This window comes from Phalacrocorax aristotelis, chromosome 1 (genome assembly GCF_949628215.1).
Source record: "Phalacrocorax aristotelis chromosome 1, bGulAri2.1, whole genome shotgun sequence".
Classification (NCBI taxonomy): domain Eukaryota; kingdom Metazoa; phylum Chordata; class Aves; order Suliformes; family Phalacrocoracidae; genus Phalacrocorax; species Phalacrocorax aristotelis.
Genome location: NC_134276.1, coordinates 140,481,548 through 140,497,109, shown reverse-complemented (window position 1 = coordinate 140,497,109; position 15,562 = coordinate 140,481,548). Strand labels below are relative to the sequence as shown.

The 15,562-nt window shown below is 42.1% G+C and overlaps 1 long non-coding RNA gene across 1 annotated transcript; it reads left to right on the top strand.

Moving 5' to 3' along the window:
• Nucleotides 1-572: 572 nt before the first annotated feature.
• LOC142065835 (uncharacterized) lies at nucleotides 573-15,383 on the top strand. The gene is made up of 3 exons (XR_012663548.1): nucleotides 573-701; nucleotides 3,953-4,002; nucleotides 10,308-15,383. It is a non-coding gene; the product is annotated as an uncharacterized LOC142065835 (long non-coding RNA).
• Nucleotides 15,384-15,562: the final 179 nt, after the last annotated feature.

The following is a 15,562-nucleotide window of genomic DNA, read 5'->3' as shown; positions in this document are numbered from 1 at the left end:
TTTAGATGATGCATTTAGCAATCTGCCCCTCTGATGGCACGGTGTTGCCTGGGCAGGCTGAAAGTGTCTGAAATTAGCTGAGATATTTTCAAGCCTGTATTACAGCCTGTCTGGGCTCTGGCTGCTGTGTATCTTCCATAGCTCTGACATCGTATCTGCCAGCCCAGCGCGGGTACCTCAGCTAGCCTAAATCACCTATTATGATGCTGCACATCTGTGTTTGGGCACCTGAATTGCTCCCCTCAGGAGCTCTGCTGGAGCCTGTATTCAGAGAGAATTATGGCCAGGCAATAGTGGATTTTCACCATTGGGAAGACCAACACACTGTGGAAGGAAGAAAAAAATTATAATAGATTACATAGGGATTGCCTGACTAAAATGCTACCAGCTGTGCGCAGAGGCAGGGAGTTTTATTACTGCTAGCAGGAAAGGGAGTAAAATGCCCACTTTGTTAGCTGGGGGAGACCCAATTTGTAAAGTTCAAATCTGCACTGAGACCAAAGTCCAGGGTTATTTTCATCAAAGGAGTGAGTATAGCTTGCTGCAGAGTCCAAAACAATAGCCAGACTGGACTGGCAGAGAGTGAGCTGAAGCTTTCAACCACCAGCTTCTCATTTCTTGGAGTGTTAAGCCTGGATACAGCTGTCCAGGGGTGAATTAGTGCACAAAAGCTGCATCTGGGACCACTGAGGCTCTGTTAGGTAGGTAAGACACTCGGAGTAGATTAGATTGCAGTGTGCTGAAGGAACATCTGTTTTGGTGAACAGAAAGAAAAAGACAATATAATGTGCAGAAGTTAAGTTTTTCACAGTATTGACAACTATTTGAATTATCAGATTTCCAGTAAAGTTCTCCTTGTTCGACCGTTGGTGAACTTTCCTGCTGCTGGCAAGGAGCTGTGTCATTGCAGGAGGCGCGAGGAGTTTGCACATCAGTGATACTGCAGTGAAGGAGGGCTAGTTCAGTGGCCATACTTGATTTTGAAGTGGTGAACCGCACCAAAGACAGCATTTATGATGTTGTAAAAGGAGCATCTGCGTTGCTTAGCGTTATGTAAGAACTATCTTTACTGAATCACTCATTGGGTCAGCAACGTGAATTTAACAGCACAAACTCTTCCTGCTCACCTGTTTTATCTCTCTGCATGATGTACTTTTGTCCTGAAAAAAATTAAAATAACTGGTCCTGACAACAACAGTCATTTGAAGAAATAAAAATGCTGACAGGCCAGAAATGCTCAGCAGCAGATACCAGTTTTGCACTTAGGGTTGCAGAGGCTAGAGAGAGCTCCAAGTGCTGCATTCCCAGTGAGGATAACATCATTGATTTATTTCATAATTTCACCTGCCTGTCACTGACAGATGACTGCTTATTTTGATCCCTGGAAAACAGTTCTGCACAATAACATAGGTGCATTGAATGCTCCAAAGGTCAAGCAGCTTGAGCATGGGAAAATATTTGTGAATGAGGCCCAAAAAAACTACTGAAAGAGGTGATTTCTGGCTCAAAGATTAGTCTTCATTTAGAGACTGAGAATTTATTGCTGCCCAAACCAGCATTATCAGCTTTCTGTCAGCAACAATCATCAGGATTTCCTTTCCCAATCAACGTGAGCTGTGACCTCATCGTTGCAAAGGTGAAACCCTGACAGGGATTAAAGGCTAATAGAGAGAAATGAGGTAGCAGGGCTAAACAAAGAGGAGATTGTTACATGGCAATAGCGAACTCAGGCAGAATGTTACAGCTGAAACATGAACCACCAAGCCAAAGGGGAAAAACAGTATTTTTAAGAAGAGCCTGAATAACGCTGGATCTCTCTGTCTTTCAGTGGAGAAGGAAGGCAGGCTGCCATCCTTGCCATCAAAGATTTTTGAAGCAGGATTAGCATAGCCTTGTGGTTTGTCAAGTGTTTAATTGCAATTCTGCAGGGACACAGCCTGAAAGACACTGGAAACCAATTTAACAATCATGCCTATCATTATATAGACCAAATTGCTCCTGTGCACATATAATATTTAGTAGTCTGAAACAGAGATGCTGAGTCTGGGGGAAGGTTTAGAACATGAAAAGTGATGAAAGGCAAATACATGTCTGATATTCATCAAAGCAATTTAATCCACGGCTGAATAGCGAAAAGAGGTAAAAAGGATTTTATATTGTTATTCATTTTTTTCACTCATCCCTTCACTTTCTGGAACTAGCAAGTGAGGATGTTTATTCTGGGGTGATTCTCCTCTCTTAAAGGTTACTCTTGGCTACTGCAATATCTTTTCATCTTAAAGATCACTGCAGACTTGAGTCAAGTCCCAGTGGAAGCAGTCTGGGCCATAACTTCCAGTGGGCTCTGGATCTGTCCCTTTGGCAGCCTCCAACACACCCGTTTTTTCCAGCAGAGGTAGACTTGTGCTGTAGTCCAGATCCAGGTGTTTTGGAAGTTCATGGCATCCAGCTTGCTTTCCGCATGTTTCAAACGTCTTCAGCCCACCAATACAGGGTACCTTCTCCCCCTCCTGTGTGCTGGGTCCTCTTCAAATGGGACCAGATAATTTGCTTTCCCACTGGAGGACAGAAATTACTGAACAGTGCTGAGGGTACTCAGCACCTTACTGCAGGCTGCAATCATTTGTGAGTGTACAAGCGGAGGATTGGGAACCAAATCCGATTCAAACATACAAGAAGAGAACTGAATTTGATGTGGACCTGTTATATTTGACATGGTCTACTTATACCACAACTCAATCTGGCACAATGATTTCAAGTGAATCTTAAGCAGAAGGGCCAGATGAAAACGTTTTATTATGATGATGACGAGGTGTATGTATCAGGCTGATACTGAGCAGCCTTCAGAAACTACTCTGAATAAAAACATCTCCAGCCTAATGCATTTTAGGGATTTCTGTGAGGAACCAACACATCTTTAAAACCTCCAAGGTGCTTTATTCTTTATATTTTAGAGATTAATGTCAGCCACAAATACAAAAAGGTTAAGCCCTTCTCTAGTGAAGAAATAACCAGCTCAAGCAATCTGGTTGTTCCCCAGCTCCCAAAAGGTGGAGCTGCAGGAACAGCCTTCAGCTGCTTTTGAAATGTTTTTAAGCTTGCTCAGAAACTTGAAGTCACGTGCAGATAATCCCCAGCCCACAGGGAAGCATTAAGATGCAAGGTTCATATCTGCAGAGGGTAGCCCGACTGAAATCTGGTTCCTAACTAATGATAAAAACGCGCAGCAACTTTGGGAGGCTGGGCCAAGTCAGTGCCCTTTCTGGGCTGAATTGTGTGGTTTTGGCATGGCTGAAACTTTTCACTCAAAGGCATTAGAATATTTAATTGCATGAAAATCTTAGAAATATTAGGACTTAGCAATGCTATGGCTTGAGCTCTGTTTTTTTAGTGCTATCAGGCTAAGAAATATGAAGCCTACTGGGGTAGACGTACAAAGAGTCCTGTGGCAAAACCCAAAGCTATCCAACATCGAAAGGCAAGTGACAGCCTTTAGATTTGTTAGACAACAGTTTTCAGTGAGGAAGACAAATATATCACGCTGAACTGAAGGGGAAATTTAAGTAGGCACAATGTAATTACCTTATCTGGAATCAGGCCAGGAACCAGACTGGGATCTTTATTCTCAACGAAAACTGCATGGATTTATGCTTGGAAAACTAATTGCCATGAATAATTTATTAATTTATATGGTCTCTTTTGTTTTTAATTTAATTTTTAGTGACTGACCACCTGCAAATAAAGTTAACTTTTCTCTTTTTTCTTCATATCTTCAGTTGTGATCAAACGCTCATTAGGATCCATTTCAGTTGCTGCCTTTCTTGCAAAGATTATTTTATTTTATTTTGTTTTGTTTTATTTTGCTGTGTTTTGTTTTGTGTTATTTTATTTTGTTTTATTTTATTTTGTTTTATTCATGCTATTTCTGATTCATGGATGACTGGATCTCCAGGCACAAGAAAACTGAAAAGATTTCAAGATCTCAGCCTACTTAAATGTCAGGTTTGAATATCTTTACCAACACCTGAGTTTGGGGGAGGTGGTTTTGCAGACTTTTACAGCATGGGAATATTTTAAAGACAAAATCAACAAATATCATGTCACTTGTTAACATGTCGTTATCAGGAATGAATGCTGGAGGTTTCATGCTGGCATGAGGCATAAAGCACCTCTATCTTCCTCAAATTATGGGGTGTGCTTGCACCTTAACTCCCACACAGTCCTGGGAAAACTCTTATCCTACAGAATTAAGATATGTTCCTTCAAGATCTTTGGCCTGGTGTGTTTGAATACATATTTATTTGTATTATAATCAACTATAAGTCATGACAGCTAGGGAAAATAGCTGTGCTTTCCACAACATAACCTGTTAAGGGCAGAGATCAGCATTACTCGGCTACAACTACCAGAGCCCTCCTTGTTTCCTCCCTCTTTCTGCAAGCTCACTCTAATTTGGAGTGAGCTGGAACTATTTCTTTCACTATATATATTGAAGACAGACTTGGTATTTGTATTGGCCCAGGGCCTGACATGGCATTTATGAGGATGAACCACAAGCATGCGTACTCCAGCTAAGCTGAGCTAGGAAAATGTGCGCTACAACCAGAAACTACCTTCTCCCCCACCCCTCCATTTCCAAACCGATAAGACAAAAAGGAAAGCGCACTTCAAGCTTCTCCTTTCTAACTTGTAGCCATGGTTTCCTCTCCTACATCCCACCGCTCTGGACAGGCACACATTGAGACCACTTTGCAGTGCTAGGGACGGTCAGGGCTGCATGAGCAAGCTTTGTGAGACCTTTTTTGCAGGGGTGGGAGGGGAGGAACATGGAAGTGGTCATAAACGGAGAGCACTTTGGCTTTTTTCCCAGTGATTTGCGAGGTAACGTAGCCAAGCGTCATGGAGGAGAAGACAGTATACTCCTAATATGGGTAGTAACCGAGCATGTTCCCAACTGAACAAGGAGAAGAGAATACTCCAAGGAGGAGATTGCAACTCCATATCCCAGTTTGATCCCTGGTGTGGATAGCTCTGCCCCTAGCCCCAGCTAGCAGTAACTCACACCCACACATTCCAGCGAGCAAAACTCCACTGTGTTATACAAAGACGAGTTCTGTAGTAAGGTTAATCCGAAATGGTGCAATAGAGCGGTTTGGCACATGAAACAACTAGTACACTGCAGAACCTTTGACTTGACGGCCATCAGTTCAGATCTCACTTGAGCTGGTAGCAGCCAAACGCCCTCAGACAAAGACTCTCCTGTTCTTGGGCATCTTTCACAGGGAATCGTGGCTTTCTCACCGCTACCACAACATCTAATACAAATAACACCTCCCTGCCTGGTAGCTTGCCTGAGATAGGCTGGTCCTGCACCAACAGAGCTGGTAATTGATCGTATTTCAGCAGGCACCATCTTAAGGTTCTACCTTTTCTGAGGGTTGTCAATGTAAGTGCTAGAAACTGAACACGAGCTGAGACACAGACTACTTCTGTCCTCGCTGCTGCAGTATGGGAAAAGGTCCTGTGATACTCCGCTGATGGTATTTATGCTGTACTTGTTATAGCAGCAAACCTGGACAATATTTTCTAATAAATTCACAGACGGATGTTAAGGACGAGGTGAAAATTGTGTTAGTACACATGAATCAAATCTGATTGGGAGCGTAAGGGCTTTCCAAGGACCAGCCTCTATAGAGTAAACTAGACCAGGTTCAGTCCCTGTGTGTTAACAGCGATGATCAGAGATAAAGGAGGCTATCGGAGAGTAAGAAGGGAATGGAATCTGTGCACAGTGGTCACAGATATGCTCGCCCTTATTTGAGGTCAATGGGAGCTTCTAGATGCCTCAGTAACTTCCATTTTTAAAGCCATTTACGTTCCATCTGTGCTCACCATAAGGTTGTTCATCTCCTGGCGGTAACTCCTACAAAATCCCCTCATTCACAGCGTGACTAGAAAAAATATGTCACTTGGGCTCACTAAGCTCATTTGACCAATTCATGCAGTGAAAGTATTTCTTTTGCTAAACCAGCAAACTAATTTTATACTTTTTTCACAATATGCCTTGAGATTATATTGCTGGCACTTAGTATTTGTAGTTCCAGGCTTATGCTGTGATAATAAAAGTAGCTGTGTATTGTCATCTCTACCTAGATTATGCAGTCAAGGACAGATGAGGATGCACTCTAATTTCTCTGTGTTTGGTTTTATCCAAACACTGCAAACATTTTAACAGAAGTTTCCCTCCTACTTCACATTAAAATGTTCATAAATGCTTTTCAAACCCACTTCACAACATTAACAATTTCAGAGAATTCTCTATCTGAGAAAAAAATCAGTTACTGTTTTTGGCAAAAATCTAAAACCCACTTTATTTCATCCAAATTAAAAATTTTAAGAGGGTAACATCACCCGACATTTGGAAATCTTTGGTCAATTCTGAGACAGATAGATATATAAACTGTCAAAAAGTGGGCACAGTCTGATTGGGGTTTTTTGCGAATGAAACAGATAAAACCTCTTTACATTTAATGTTAGCAAGAGCTAACAGAGATGGTCCACCTAAGCATCTCCTCTAAGTGAATTATTAAGAAGACAAAGGTAGACACATTGAGAAACTGCAGTTAATATGTCTCCCTAATACATTCCTCAGTCATTTACACATCCTCTTTTTGTTTAATCATTAAATCAGTCAATCTTTTCTGCTTCACATGAATCTAACTTACATTATTGTGTAGGGATCTCAGACATTTTTCCCCTCAGACACCTTGCAGTGATTAAAGAGATGGTTTTATAAACCAAAGGAAAAAAAAATCAAGAAACAATTTTTTGTCTTTATACAAGCAATCTGGCTTAACTTCTTTTGGATTTTTTCTCCTTTACTCCTGGTAAAAAACAATCAATCTATCCACCTAGCTCAACGGTGAAGTCCTCTTAGCAAGATTCTTAAATGCAAAAGACAAGTAGGATGGTGCTTTTAAGAGAGATTATTGGACAGAGTGTCTGTAGAGGTTGAAATACAACTTTAAAAGAAAGTGTTTTTGAGAATCTTGGCTTGAGGAAGGAAGGTGGAAGCTGCTGTCAGCCCAACTCTTTGTTTGTCAGAGGTCAATGAGTGATGAGAAGAGATTACACGGCAAGTAAATAATATTGAGTAACGAGCTTTGAAACTCTTCTGAAGCTTTAAGCTTGCACTTCTTTCATTTCATCTGCATCAGTCTGAATAAATCTTCTTAATTAAAAAAATCAACATCTGGAACAACATTGATTTGTCACGTAAACCACAGTGCTTGACAAGTCTTCTTGCTCTTTCTGGCATTGGCAGAATGCTGGGGGTGAGCATGTGGCTGTGGCTGCACTGTACCTGCTCAGGTGATGGACTCTGTAGGGTTTTCTCCATCCACCCCTTCCTGGAAACATATTTCCCTGGACCTAATTCACTAGAGCTTTCCATTGACTGGCATTTTTCTGCCCTTTCAGACAGGTGTGGGCAGTCCCATGCTGCCCTGTGCCAAGAGGAGGCAGAAGGGGTGGGGGTGACATTTTCTGGTTCAGGAGCTGCATGTGGCTTGCGTGGGGTCTAGTTTGGGCCAGGCCCACTGTAGCTCTGGGCTGTGTCACAGAACTACAGGTAGCCATCTGCCCAGCACAAGCTGCAAAGTTTATCTTCCTTTCCAGCTCTGACCTGCCTCCCCCAAATCACCTGCCCTGTCACACTTCGCAGGAAGAGTGGCAATGCCAGTTAGCATGTCCTGTCCTCTCACGCTCCCTGTCCCTCATTCCTGCAGGTCCCCATCTCCTCCCTTGTGTTAAGGTGAGTGTTGAGCCACCACATGGTGGACTGGCGTTGGGAACGAATGAAGATAAGGACAATAATATGAATATGAATATAAGAATGAATATGAATATGAATATGAGGGGCAAAATCGAAGAGTCAGACCAGTCACCAACCCAGACAGAGGTGTGGCCACAGAAACACTCGCACCAGCACAGCATGGGAGGTGTGGGGCACCAGCAACCAAGAGCAGGCAGAAGGAAGGAGGGCAGGGAGTCCTGGAGTCATCTTCCAGCCTTCCTGCTGGATCAGCCTCCCAACTGGGCTAGTTCCTCCCCCGGGTGACTGCCAGACCTCAAACAACAGAACGAGGGTGGGAACCAGACTGGGGGCAAAGCAGGACTGCCCCTTTCCAAGAGCTGCCAGCTCCAACATCATTCTGTAGCCCTTGTGTTGCCTGGCTCAACTCCCTGAGCTGTGCCATCGGCAATCACCACAAGCACAGGAGAGAGGCCAGAGAATTCCAAGGCAAACAATCTAAATAATCTCTGGCTTCTGAGAGGTACGGTCTCCCTCAGGGTATTTACTGCTCTTCCCCCCATCCCTGTCTACCTGCCAGGGAATATCATGGGGCAGAAGTGGGGTGATGAGGCTCATTGGCAACCTCTCCTTGATGTTTGCCATTGCACTAAGGACTGAAGGGCTGAAAGGGCCCTGAACAGTAAGAAGGGCTGAAAATGCCCCAGTTAATGATACCGCAATAAAATACCAGCATGTCCGAGCAGAGCTGCCTTGCCCTTGTTTAAGGGAATATAGGAGAGGCCAGACTGTTGAGAACCAAGGTAGCCTGTAAAATAAGGAGAGGAATTTCTTAGAAAGGCTTTTTGTGGTATATCAGTGTGCATCAACATGGGAGTAAAGCAGCCCCTCATTTAAGACTGGGAACGTTGTTAAACGGTGAACACCGTGGCTGAGTCTGCCCTCATGTTTAAAGGAGAGGAAGAAAAGTCAAAAAAAGAAGACAAAAATGGCCCATTCACAACAAAACCAGTCATTATTTCTTCCTTTACAAACAACGGGGAAAAGAGGGGAAAGTGCTCTCATGAGAACCTGTATGAATTTCCTTAAGAGGGTGTACTTTAGATGGAGAATAAGGTAAATTCTGTGAGATATTGGGGTTACCAAGGAAACAATGCAACATTTTGAATACAAAAGCAAATAGATGTATAAGCCCAAAGTAAATCATTAATGTGCATCAGTATTTTTGAGACAGGTTGGAGTGACATATATATTGTAGTCCCTCTTTATTTAATATTTCGAAAGTGTTCTTTGATTTAAAAGCAAACACTTAATAGGCCTCTTTTCAGACAATTATGCTCCCTTTTCTACACAGCACTCTGAGAAGAGACTGGTTATTGATGCCATCTAATAGAACAAACACACAAACTTGATGGAGTCAAACAGAACGGAGGGGCCTTGGTACATCAAGAAACTTGAACACAGGCATTATTTTACAGTTACTAATCAGCCCAAGACTGCTCAGTTTCTTGCACACTTGCATTGGCTTCAATACCTTGCTGAATTCAGGGTTACTCAATCTGCATTATACTTTTTAATTGCAGCAAACAATTTTTGGTAATGGTATTTTTTAACTAAGCCTTTCTATAACAACAAATGAAAAAATGGATATAGATAACTTGGGGCTGCACATAACTTTACCCCAACCAATTATTATCTTCTTATTCATACTATTTTCCTTTTTTAATACAATTAATTCAGTCCAGGAGACCTGTTCATAACTGCACGATGAATAACTCCTAAATTAAGTTAAACATTCAATTGAAGGGACCTCTAACAGGATCATGACTTGGCCTTGAGAGGTACTGAATCTCTCATTGTTAATGGTTGCTGGTAACTGTGAATGATAATTTTTTCCCAGATCCAACCATTGTTCCAACATCTCTTCCCATTTTCATCACTATTCTAGTGATAAGTTTGGGCTATGTATTTAGCCAGGTGAAAACATGGTTATTTAAAAATGCTACTAAGACGAAACAAATAGAGCTAAAGGTACTTAGCTCATCAAAGTTTAGGACCAACAACAGAGGATTATTTCCCAGAATTAAAAAAAAATACACTGCACACCTGACATTATGGAAGGGAATTAAACTATGATCTGCTCTTAGAAAGTCTTTGTAACTGCTTTCGTTAGTCCAGAAGAGAAATAGAATTCTTCTCCGATACGGGAAGTGTTCCATCTGTGGCATTTTATTCAATGCTGGTTTTTACAGTTCATAATGTGTTAATGATTACAAAAAAAAAAAGTTCTTAGGAATTTAAGTAGCGTTTCTTTCCCAGATTATTTTTGGAAGCTCCTATTTGCTGTACGTTATTGGTGTCCCTTCTGTCTTGAAACGTGACAGCAAGTTTGTAAGCAGATTCTGTTGCAGGTCTGAAGAACTCCTCTGGTTTCTGCAACTCTGTTAATGGTCTAACAAAACATACCTTTTCTTGCAAATCTTGCCTCTTTTAGACCATCTGACTACAGCAAACTCCTGCTACTTCCAGATGCAGAGGACGGCCTGCTACTGGGAGTTAGTGGTTTCCCTGCAGAAGTGCCACGTCGGGATGCTTCTCTCCTGGGACATCCTGCTGACTGTGCTGTGAAGTGATGTGCATGTACAGAGCAGAGACGGGGCAGAGCGGCTGCATGGTTAAGGCACGGCACAAGGAGGAGGGGGAACTCCACCAACCTTCCCCGGGAAGCTCCGAGCAGGGTGATGGTGTCACACCACATCACTGCTGACAGTTCCCTGAGCAGATTCCTTCCATGGGTAATTAGCCTTCACGAAGCATGAATGGACTAGTTTTCTAACAGGAGACTGAATTTTAGCTGACAAATTAGACAGATTCCCTGAGGCCAGAGTTATGCAGCTTTGCCAGTCTCACTAAAAATGTGATTTATAATAGATTCCTCAGTACAGGCACTCCTTGCTTCAGGAATGAAGGTGCACACCATGCTCAGAGTCTTTGCCAAATGTGATGGTTTTAAAAACCTTTGTCTTCTGCTAAGAAAAAACTGACTCTGTTACCTGCTTTTATTTACCAAGTGACTCCTTTTTTCCCCAGCTGAGCGTGACGCTGCTGGGAAACTACTGCCTGTATTCAGAAGTCAGGGATGTGCAGGTGCAAATCACATTTTAGGAGGTAAGGGGATGTTAGTTTGGGAAGTTATACCAGATGTAGCCTGACGGAGTTTCTAGCTGGGAAAGCAACTCAACAGATTTTGTGTAAGATACGCCTCTGGCTTTTGATGACGTTGGCATAAAACAGAAGCAGCAGAGCAGACTGTGGCCCATGGAGTTCAGACCTCTTACCTTGTGTTAATTATGCAAGAAATATCTCATCCTGCTTTCGATCCTGCAGCCACCCTGCATGTTCCTCTGCACTCAGCTATGAACAACATGAATCCCGATGCCTGTTATCTCTGAGCATAGCCCCAGGGGTGTGCTGAGCCTGCTACACCAATTCACCCTGCAGACACAGATGGCTCTTTCATCAGTGTGGGACTAGCACAGGTAAAGACAAAACTGAAGTCTAGCAGACATGAATGCCATGTTCAACTTTATTCCCCTTCTCATCCTGCCTCTAAACCAGTCCACACAGAAAGCGAAAGAAACAAGATGTTTTCCCAAGACAAACAGGAAGACCCAGAGACTTGTGCAATTGCAGAGCCCCAGGTAACAAAAATGATGGGCATGGAGAAAGGGGAACAGAGAAGTCAGGAGGGGCTTTAGACTAACATAATCCCAGACCCAGTTCTTGCCAACTGAGGCTCCACCTCTGTCTCACCACTGTGTCTTCTCTTTTTTTACCCCTCCAGTGAAACTGGTATCTGTATTCAGTGAATATCAGCACTTACTCAGATCAAAAAGTGGGCTTGCCCATCCCTGACAGTGTCTTGAACATGTCTGTGTTTGCATGGTATTAATAGTTAATATTTATTGTAATTATTAATTTATATTACTTAACAACTGCATGCAGTGTTATCGAGGTACCAGGCACATCCAGAGGCTGGTAAATTATGTGGGGAGAAGCTAATAAAACCCATGTCATCTAGATCTAGCAAGTGGATAATGTGTGGCAGACAGATGCAGACACAGTGGGCTGATTTTATTTGTATGAATTCTGGGCTTAAGGAGGACACTGCACAGGTGAACAGATGGACTACCCCCTCCTTCAAAATTTGCTTTAATCTCCATGTGAGCTGGGAAATTCATAGTTCCATAGCATTACTCTTCCTGGTCACTGAAAAGTGTGGGGTTTTTAAATCTACAAAATCAGAATCCTGTCATGTAAACACAAATAACAACTTTTGCGGAGGCTGAATCTCATAATCAGCACGTGCAAAAGGAAACTATCTCATTTCATTTATGTTTGTGGCTGCTTAAGGAAGTTAAGATGGCGGTTTTAAAAAAAAATAATCTATATATCACTTAACCTTAGTCTCGTGGGAAAAAACATATAAAACATGAATGGATCAAAGCTTCCCTTCACATATTTAATTAGATTAACTTTTTGGACAGCCTTTACATGCTGGTTTAAATGAAACAAACTTTCTGCTTTTCAGGTACGACAGAAAAGTTTCATCAGATATTTCTTTGGTTTGTTAAGGTTTTGAAATGAAAAGGCAGTAAAATATCCTCATATCCACAAATCTTCTAAAATCTTCTGAAGATGTTACTTTAATAGCAATATTTGTTCTCTTTTTTAAAGCTTCGGTTGCGTGTTTCTGTCAAAGGAATATAAAGGTGGCATAGGACAATTCTAAGAAAATAAGGTCTGAGATTTTTAACTAGATCTTCATGTGTTTCATAGTATTGTACCAAAAATAATACTAATTTTTACTACTCTTTTCTGATGAGTATTAAACTGCTCTTATAGTTGCAAAAATTGACAAGAACCTAAAGAAAAAGATCCTGGAGAATCCAAGTTCGAACCCACCGTTCCTCAGTTCTGCATTTGTCAAACAGCCCCCTCTACACAATAGGATATATTTTGTCTTTAGAGAGAGACAGAGAATGTATGTGGCAACTTCTGAGCTACCAATAGCATCTTCTAAAACAGTATTTCTTAAGGTGTCATAAGACTGGTCTTCATAAATGCTCCAAAACCAAACTTTGTTGGTATTTGTTTCCTCACACCTAAGATACAAATCCCAGTCCTGTCACCCTGGCCTTGTAAAGCTTATCTGCTGACATAGTATCGCAAGTACGGAAAACCTTTTATGTCTTGTTTCTATGTGATTTAGTTAGCTCCTGATCTTATTTCTATGTAGGCTAAATGAAATGCTGTAAATTTAGTTATCACCTCCTGTGATTTAAGTTTACAATAAATAGTCACAGATTCACTCATTAATTTATTTTCTATTTCACAAATGGAATTAACAAATTAAATGAACTGAACATCTGTGGTGAATAATATGAACTCAGTATAGTCATTCAGAGAGACAATTTTAGGTTGAGTTCTGTAGTCCATTATTTTACCTCCACTAGATGTCAGTCTGTTGACAGAGCAGGAGAGGTTTAGAACCTCTTTCACAGTAAGGAGCATGGTCAGGATCACAGGACAATTCTTCACTTCCAATCACCAGCAGTAACCCAAAATAGGAGATACTGAGTCACTATATTGGTTTTTCTTGTTCTTTGCTCTTTTAGCCCGTCTTTTCCCCCCAGCAAATTTCTCAGCATTGACAAGGTCCACCAATGCTGATAAATGGGAGCAGTGCGGAATTCCCTGTGGGCATTTCCCTTTGCTCATCCATTCATAAGGGGCCAGGCTTGACACATCTGCTCAGGAGGACTACTTTCACTTGTGAGTCCCTTGAAAATATTTAAGTGTGTGCCTTTTTACTTGCTGACAGCGACCAGGTGGTGAGGAGCTTTTTGGTTATTTCTGTTCCTTAGGAGGGATATTTATTTTTATTTTCTGAAGAAGATATAATTTCAGAAAGTATTCTCACCACTCCAATAGTATCTTTATAAGACTGCTGAAGGAGCCAGGCTTGACTGCAGGCTTAGCAGATTAATTAAATTCCCCAAGCAGCAGAATCAGGATAATATTTCCAGGACAATACACAGGATTTTGGAGGATTTTGCACACAGATGCTAACGGTGGCTTCTGCAGCCCTAAAAAGGTAAGTTTCCCATGTGCAGCTCTGTAAACATCATGCAAACCCAGCATGTCAGGATTAATGTGCATGTGGAGAGTGACTACACCCTGCATGCAATGGCAGTGAGTCTGCTTGAACTCTCTGTCCTGTGACACAGAGTTACTCCATGTATACTCAAAAGCCTGGTGAGCTCAGTACAGAGCACAGGAGTGATTTATGTGCACCTACTTAATAGCAATGTTTTGGATGCTCAGCTGTCCAGGTTGCTGAAGTCCAGAAAAACTGTTGCTGCTGTCAAAACACAGGAAAAACCACGGTTTTCGTGAGAGATGAGATCTGATTGTATTTGTATGGGAAATCTATATTATATGGCACAAATAATAGCAAATGTAGCACTGCTAGCAGGAGCATTTTCACCTGGGAGTCTAGGACTTAAAATAACACTGGATAGTTGAAAAGGTCAGAAGAGGGGACTCGTAAGTGCACACTCTCACCTTCACAGTCCTCCTCAAGAATCCTCCTTTCCCACAAAACCTTAAACAAAAATACTCTCAACTTTTTTCAGCTATCCTGTCTCTATGTGGCACAATCCATTTCTGGGCATGCCTTTCTGTAAACCCGCTGCTTACGGTCACCTTCCCCACGTCTATCTTTTCTTCTTTTTTCTCCTGATCAGTGTCAACGGCAGCCTGTCCTGTGGAGAGAGACGTCCTCCTCTGCTTTGTGTATTGCCTGGAGCATCCCTGTCCTTTCCTACAGACATTAAACTGCAGTAACTGATTTTTTTTCCCTGCCATAGTGTTAAAACTATGATTGTCAGCTGACACCCGAAAAGAGAAAAAAATCAGGGACTTTTAAAATGTTTAGTTTTGCCCAAGTTTGCATTACCTTAGTGTACAGGAAGAAAAATGTCATAGTGTCTGATGGAGAGTGAAGTGGACTGTATCCCACCTTCTCCTCTATGCATCCATTTTCTATTTTGGCCATGCTGACCTCCTTAGTCATCCCAAGCCATACTTATCCCAGCTTGCAAAAATAAGAACCTCAGTCTCCATGTGCCAATCTGAGTCCTGATTCGGTGTATACTCTACAATAATATAGAATAACTTCCCATGCTTTTTACAGGTGTCTCTGATATGTCACAGTATTACAGATGTACGCAGGTGCAACCACACATGCAGGCATGCACAAAAGGAACCAGACATTCACTTCTATCGCGGCATGATGCCATGAGCTACAGACAAAAGGGATCCTGTTGTGCCCATCAGATGCTGGGGTTTTAAGCAGGCAAGCCCTGTGTGTGATGCTGCCTCTGCAACACAGAAGTCAGTATGGATTTTGCCACTGGGTTCCGCCCAAGCAGGATGGTAATTAAATGCCAAACTCTCTGTCAAACCCTGTAATAGACAGAATCTTCACCTGTGAGAATAAATTTCTAAACAGAAGGAGGCCTCGCCCTGTCCAAGGTGTTTGCTTTGCTTGTGCCCTGGCAGCATGGGAATTGCTTCTTGTCACAACTACATCAAAACATCTGGGAGGGAACAGGTCTCTGGGGCAGGGGAGACAGCCAGGAGAAAGTAGAAAGGCAAGCAGAGAGAGGCACTTGTTAGCATCTC